Raw genomic sequence first — 7,976 nt, 5'->3', positions numbered from 1 at the left:
TGGATCAGGTGCACGGTAGGACATGATTTCCTTCTTTGGCAGATAGACATTCTTCACAAAATCGTCAAGTGTGCTATCTGTGACGATGGACTTGACCCAATTGCATGTAGTGGGTGTTTTGGGCGGCATGATGGAGACGGAAGCCTAACAAAGAGTGAAACTGCCGGTTCAAATTTAAGCCGGAGAGGAAAAATATTACAGTGCATATTCAAGATGGCGGCTTACAAAGGGGCCTAATGGTATATGACTAAATTATGTCAGGTTACGTAAACCGCCATGAGCAGTGCTAATTATTTAAGCCGCCATGATAAGTCGGATGATGTCTGTTGATCATTTCAAGTTAAGTCGGCGGTTTGAGCCTCCATGGCTAGATGGATCTAACAAATGCTGTTTTTGCCTAAGTGTTACATAAACAGGTTTCACAGGCCGCAGCTATTATTTTGGATCAACGACTGATCAGGAAAGGAAAAATAAATCTAGGCCTAAAAAACAGTACAGATGAGTTCATGAGCTTTCACAAGATTTTGCTTCCAGGAAAGGGGATCTATTGATATCAAAAGTAGAAATAAAAGAACTACCGCATTGGTTTAACACCATTTTCAGATCAAAGAAGCTCGCGGAATAGCCTGGAAGATGAACTATGATGAACTACGAAGAACACGGAGAAACACGCAAACCCTAATGCAGATCTGAGGTTTGGGAAGGCAGAAACTTACAGCTGCAGATCTACTGCGGAGGGTCGCCGCCGTTCTCTGGATCGACTCAGTTTGACGCAACGGCCGAGGTTGAAGAAGACGAGGTGCTCTGCGGCGGCGGCGGAGCTTGAGCGGCAGAAGAGTTGCGAGAGGAAGAAGACACCGGAAAGGGGAAGAAAGAGGAAGACCGGTCGTACCTATTCATAAGGAAAGACTCTTAAGTAGGCGCGAAAAACGAGGAGTCCGAAAATATGGGTATCCAGCTACCAGGACGCCTTGATTCTCGGGATGGTCATTAGGATAAGGATCTGTTGAGATACGTTGGATAAAGTGTGAAGTAATGGCAGATGACGTCATGGCGGGTTATCACAAATCCAGAAGATGACGTCACGGCGGGTTACAAATTCTCGCACAATGAAGAGCAGAAGATTTTCTATAAGTGTTGAAGATTGGCATGAACCAGTTCAAATCAATCTGAGGCCTAATGTTGGGGATATAACTATTAGGTATGACCCGCCTAGGAAGGGCCAGGTTATACCTATGGCGATTCATGAAGCCCAAGACAGCTCTGGAAGATGGCGGTTCAGATAAGGGCCCAAAACCCAAAGGCGACTTAAGGCCCGTAGAGATAAACCGCCATCTGTACATAACTCGTATTGTAAGGCAGGGATAGTTAGAGACCGAGCTAGACACTGTTTATGAGCCGGCCGGGATTCTGTGAGCCGCTGGACGTCGACCTCTGTATATAAAGGGACGACCCGGCGGCGGTTCAGGGCAAGTAACATCAGCTCGAAAGCTAGGTCAAGCGGATTCGCTCCCTAGTAATCGAAACATAAGCAATACCACCTCAAACTGGATTAGGCCTTTACCTTCACCACAAGGGGCCGAACCAGTATAAACCTTTGTGTCCTTTGTCCCGTTTTAACCCCTTTAAGCTTCCTAGTTGCGATGGCTCCACGACTAAGTCCTTTTACTAGGACATCTGCCGTGACAATTCCACGACAGAGGAGGAGGATGTCCCTCTACCTCAACTTGGGGATATGCACGTGAAGTTCAAGAAGTCTAGTCTTCCTAAGAGGGCTAAACTGTCTAACAACCGATCTATTCCTTCTCGTTTTCGGCAGAAAAGCAAGGGAGATTTATGTGACAAGATCTTGAAGCTGGAAACGGAAGTTGATGATTTAAAGGAGGAAATTGCTCTTCTCAAATACAATATGAAAAAGCTGAAGGCACAATTAACTCCATCATCACCACCTCCGAAGAAAGAGAAATAATCACATGGGAATGCGCACTCCCCTTTGCAACTGCCAAGCTTGGGGGAGGTGCCCCGGTATCGTATCACCATCACACTCCTATCTTTACCGTTTTTCTTAGTTCGATCCTTTTGGTAATATCTTGATCTAGTAGAATAAAGTTTTAGTATGATTTAGTTTTGAGTTTTGCTTTATGATCCTTCTATGTAATCGAGTCCGTGAGCTATATATAATAAAGATTAGTGTTGAGTCAAGGGCTTGATTATCCTACTATGATCTTGAGAGAATAAAACAAAGAATAAAATAAATAAAGAGATTATAGTGATCTTATGGAGAGTAATGACCTCACATATAAAGAGTATGATGAATAAAAATTGTTGAGAGTTGACAAACATAGTTTTGGTCATCATTGCAATTAATAGGAAGTAATAAAGAAAGAGAGGTTTTCACATATAAATATACTATCTTGGGCATCTTTTATGATTGTGAGCACTCATTAAAATATGACATGCTAAAGAGTTGATGTTGGACAAGGAAGACAACATAATGGGTTATGTTTTCTTATATCTGAAATAAAGTATATTGTCATGGATCATCCAACATGTTGAGCTTGCCTTTCCCTCTCATGCTAGCCAAATTCTTTGCACCAAGTAGAGATACTACTTGTGCTTCCGAATATCCTTAAACCCAGTTTTGCCATGAGAGTCCACCATATTTACCTATGGATTGAGTAAGATCCTTCAAGTAAGTTGTCATAGTTGCATGCAATAAAAATTGCTCTCTAAATATGTATGATTTATTAGTGTGGAGAAAATAAGCTTTATACGATGTTGTGATGTGGAAGCAATAAAAGCGACGGACTACATAATAAAGGTCCATATCACAAGTGGCAATATAAAGTGACGTTCTTTTGCATTAAGACTTCGTGCATCCAACCATAAAAGCACATGACAACCTCTGCTTCCCTCTGCGAAGGGCCTATCTTTTATTCTTGTCTTATGTCTTATGCAAGAGTCATGGTGATCTTCACCTTTCCTTTTTACATTTTATCCTTTGGCAAGCACCTTGTGTTGGAAAGATCCTGATATATATATCCAATTGGATGTAAGTTAGCATGAACTATTATTGTTGACATTACCCGTGAGGTAAAAGGTTGGGAGGCAACACTATAAGCCCCTATCTTTCTCTGTGTCCGATTAAAACTCCATACCCATAAGTATTGCGTGAGTGTTAGCAATTGTGAAAGACTATATGATAGTTGAGTATGTGGACTTGCTGAAAAGCTCTTATATTGACTCTTTCCGATGTTATGATAAATCGCAATTGCTTCAATGACCGAGATTATAGTTTGTTAGTTCTCAATGAAGTTTCTGATTCATACTTGACATTGTGAATAGATTATTACTTGAGCATAAGAAATCATATGACAATATCCATATATGTTGTTGTTATAAGAATGATCATGATGCCCTCATGTCCGTATTTGTTTTTATCGACACCATTACCTCTAAACATGTGGACATATTTATCGTTATCGGCTTCCGCTTGAGGACAAGCTAGGTATAAGCTTGGGGGAGTTGATACGTCCATTTTGCATCATGCTTTTATATCAATATTTATTGCATTATGGGCTGTTATTACACGTTATGTCACAATACTTATGCCTATCCTCTCTTATTTTACAAGATTTACATAAAGAGGGAGAATGCAGGCAGCTGGAATTCTAGGCTGGAAAAGGAGCAAATATTAGAGACCTATTCTGCACAGCTCCAAAAGTCGTGAAACTTCACGGAAGTTATTTTTGGAATTAATAAAAAATACTGGCAAAAGAATCCACCAGAGGGGACCCACACCCTGACCACGAGGGTGGGGGGCGCGCCCTACCCCCCTGGGCGCGCCCCCTGCCTCGTGGGCCCCCTGGCAGGCCTCCGGTGCCCATCTTCTGCTACATGAAGTCTTTCGTCCGAGAAAAAAAATCATAAGCAAGCTTTCGGAAAGAAACTCCGCCACCACGAGGTGGAACATTGGCGGAACTAATCTAGGGCTCCGGCATAGCTGTTCTGCCAGGGAAACTTCCCTCCGAGGGGAAATCGTCGTCATCGTCATCACCAACGATCCTCTCATCGGGAGGGGGTCAATCTCCATCAACATCTTCACCAGCACCATCTCCTCTCAAACCCTAGTTCATCTCTTGTATCCAATCTTTGTCCCAAAGCCTCAGATTGGTACCTGTGGGTTGCTAGTAGTGTTGATTACTCCTTGTAGTTGATGCTAGTTGGTTTACTTGGTGGAAGATAATATGTTCAGGTCCTTTATGCATATTAATACCCCTCTGATTATGAACATGAATATGATTTGTGAGTAGTACATTTGTTCCTGAGGACATGGGAGAAGTCTTGCTATAAGTAGTCATGTGAATTTGGTATTCGTTTGATATTTTGATGAGATGTATGTTGTCTCTCCTCTAGTGGTGTTATGTGAACGTCGACTACATGACACTTCACCATTATTTGGGCCTAGAGGAAGGCATTGGGAAGTAATAAGTAGATGATGGGTTGCTAGAGTGACAGAAGCTTAAACCCTAGTTTATGCGTTGCTTCGTAAGGGGCTGATTTGGATCCATATGTTTCTATGGTTAGGTTTACCTTAATACTTTTTTTGTAGTTGCGGATGCTTGCAATAGGGGTTAATCATAAGTGGGATGCTTGTCCAAGAAAGGACAGTACCCAAGCACCGGTCCACCCACATACCAAATTATCAAAGTAACGAACGCGAATCATATGAGCGTGATGAAAACTAGCTTGACGATAATTCCCATCTTGCTACAAATACGAATCATATGAACGCAAATCATATGACGCGAATCATATGAACGCGGATCATACGAACGCGAATCATATGAACGCGAATTATATAAGATTTTGTCCAGGCTTGTCCTTTGCTATAAAAAGGATTGGGCCATCTTCCTGCACCTTGTTTACTTTCATTACTTGTTACCCGTTACAAATTACCTTATCACAAAACTATCTGTTACCGATAATTCAGTGCTTGCAGAGAATACCTTGCTGAAAACCGCTTATCATTTCCTTCTGCTGCTCGTTGGGTTCGACACTCTTACTTATCGAAAGGACTACGATAGATCCCCTATACTTGTGGGTCATTACCTGTACATCGATTTGCCTTGCATAGTCTTCACATGAATACATAATCAGTTTGATACCTAATTATGTTGTATAAATTGTTATTGTTCAGTTTGATTGTAATCTTACATACCCCAACTAGACAACCATGCAACGGCAACAGTGGACAGTTAAAGAATCAACAAAAATAAATGCATATGTGGATGGTTCAGATCCGCACCTGAAACAGAAAGGCAGGACCAAGCACGACGATATCCGAAGAAGGAACAAACCCTCGCACCAAAACCTAACCACCTCCCTGCTCATCCGCAAAGAACAACCACGGGGTGAGCCACGCACGGACGCACAACGAGTAGGAAAAATGTAAGGACTAACAAAGAAAGAAGAATGAACCTTTCCCATGGTGACGATCGAGCAAACGACGGACGACGGACACGAGCGTGCGGCCAAATCTGGAACCAACTTCAGCACGAGCACGAAATCAGCCTAGCCGCGAGGAACGACCGCGAGAAGAGGAAGGATGGATGGAGAAGAGTGCGGGACGACGGACCTGAGGCGAGACGAGCACATCAGCTCCAAATCCGGACCGAGCGGCGGCAGAGAGAAGCTAGGGTTCGTGACTGGGGGAAGTGACGAGCAAGGGCAGAAGGCGGCGGCGGTCACGTATGTCTATCGCCTCCTGGCCCAAGAAGCGAACTGACGAAAATGCCCCGGTGAGGGCACAATATTTACATATTGATGTAATTGGAATTTTATCCGACGGCCGAGCACGATCGCGGTAAAGATCTGGCGGCCCATAGTGATCTGGTCCGAGATCACAGGCCAGTATTGGATAGGGAAATCGATCGGACGGTCCACGTTCGCTAATCGATGTGAGAAGCTCATTCCCTCCAGGTCTTGGAGACCTAAAAATACATCCTAAGCAGGGGTGGTCGGACGGCCAGGAGGCATTGGAGACATAAAAATACATCCTAAGCAGAACCCAAGTCCAGAGAACATGATGGTTAAAGATCCACATACACACATCTCGTACAATCCAGCATGATCTCAGCATGACAATTAGAAAACGGTGGTTAAAGTAGCAACAATGAACATAATGATGATTAAGTAGGTACATAACAAATACAAATAATGTCTAAAGAGCAGTTCATTTATCTGAATACAGCCACACCAACTCCGATGTACATTTTAGGAGCAATGGAAATGAAAGAAATAGAAACAACTCACACGATATAAACAAAAACTAAATATTGCACGCTATTGAGACCAATTTGGTGGGCAACATCTGCTGCTGCAAAAGGACATTATGGTCAATCACAGCAGCAGGGGCATCGACACAACCTACAGGCATCGCAGACCTAACCATCGTTGCAGCTAAAAGAACTGCAGAGTGAGCAAGCTCCCTGTAAGTCGACATACACTCAAAATTATAGTCCAGAATCACAAACCCATACAAACTCTGTAAAAAGCAAATGGCCTGGTTAGCGGCCTTCTCGTAAAGAGAGAAAAAATCCACACCGTCTTGAGCCCCCCAAAACATCCTCATGCTCCCGGAATCGCTTCTGGGCACACCAAATTCGAGCTCAAGTCCTCCGAGCACGACCCCATCATCCATTATCTCTCTCAAGTACGAATGGAATGGCAACGAACACCGGGTGGCAACCACATCCAATAGATGCATATACGAACAACTCACAACAAACATCCTGCCACCCACAAAATATAACCTAGAATAAGGCCACTCACAAAAAAAGCTAAAAAGCACCCCAAAAGCAAAACTTAGAACCGGTCAACCAGAAGGTAGTGCCCAAAAATAGACCCACCATAGATGATCATGCAAAGGTAAAGGGAGCTGACACGGCAAAGTCTAAGACAGTAATAACAGTAACATAAAAAAGGTAGAAGAAAAGCACCTGAGAGCTAGGCGAAACATTTCAATGGGAATGAATAACAGCCAGAGACACCACAACAACTGCAACGACAAACCTGGCACATAACAACAAGCATAATTACAGTTTATCAGAAGCTTCCGACAGAAATGCATCATTACTTAGTGATGTGCATGACAACACATCGCACACCATCATCATTTTACAATGAGGAGCGAGTTATGTGCCGAACAACACAAACTACGAATGATGTACAACCAATCTTACACATTAGAAATAACAACACCCAAGATTTTAAAAGATACTGCCAATTATTTAATGCTTGATTTTACAACACACCACCTGAGATAAAACAACAGCAACCGAGTGCACACACCTCACAACCATCATCCAATCACACTTGCTAGCATCCATGTTTTGCATCTGTCACAAGCTGTCATGGTAAATCTCCTAAACCTGAACATATGTAACGCCTGTACATCCATTTGCCTTGGATAGTCTTCACGTGAATACATAATCTGTTTGATACCTAATTATGTTGTATAAATTGTTATAATTCAGTTTGATTGTAATTTTACATACCCAAACCATACAACCATGCAACGGCAACAACGGACAGTTAAAGAATTAACAAACATAAACGCATATGTGGATGGTTCAGATCCGCACCTGAAACAGAAAAGCATGACCAAGGACGGCCAAATCCAAAGAAGGAACACACCCTCGCACCAAACCCTAACCACCTCCCTGCTCATCTGCAAAGAACAACCACGGGGTGAGCCACGCACGGACGCACAACGAGCATGAAAAATGAAAGGACTAACAAAGAAAGAAGAACGAACCTTTCCCATGGCGACGACCGAGCAAACGACGGACGATGGCCGCGAGCGTGCGGCCAAATCCGAAACCAACTGCAGCAAGAGCACGAAATCAGCCTAGCCGCGAGGAACGGCCGCGGGAAGAGGAAGGGTGGATTGAGAAGAGTGCGGGACTCAGACC

This window comes from Triticum aestivum, chromosome 4D (assembly GCF_018294505.1).
Source record: "Triticum aestivum cultivar Chinese Spring chromosome 4D, IWGSC CS RefSeq v2.1, whole genome shotgun sequence".
NCBI lineage: Eukaryota > Viridiplantae > Streptophyta > Magnoliopsida > Poales > Poaceae > Triticum > Triticum aestivum.
The sequence above is the reverse complement of the archived record's forward strand: the minus strand, read 5'-3'. Positions refer to the sequence as shown.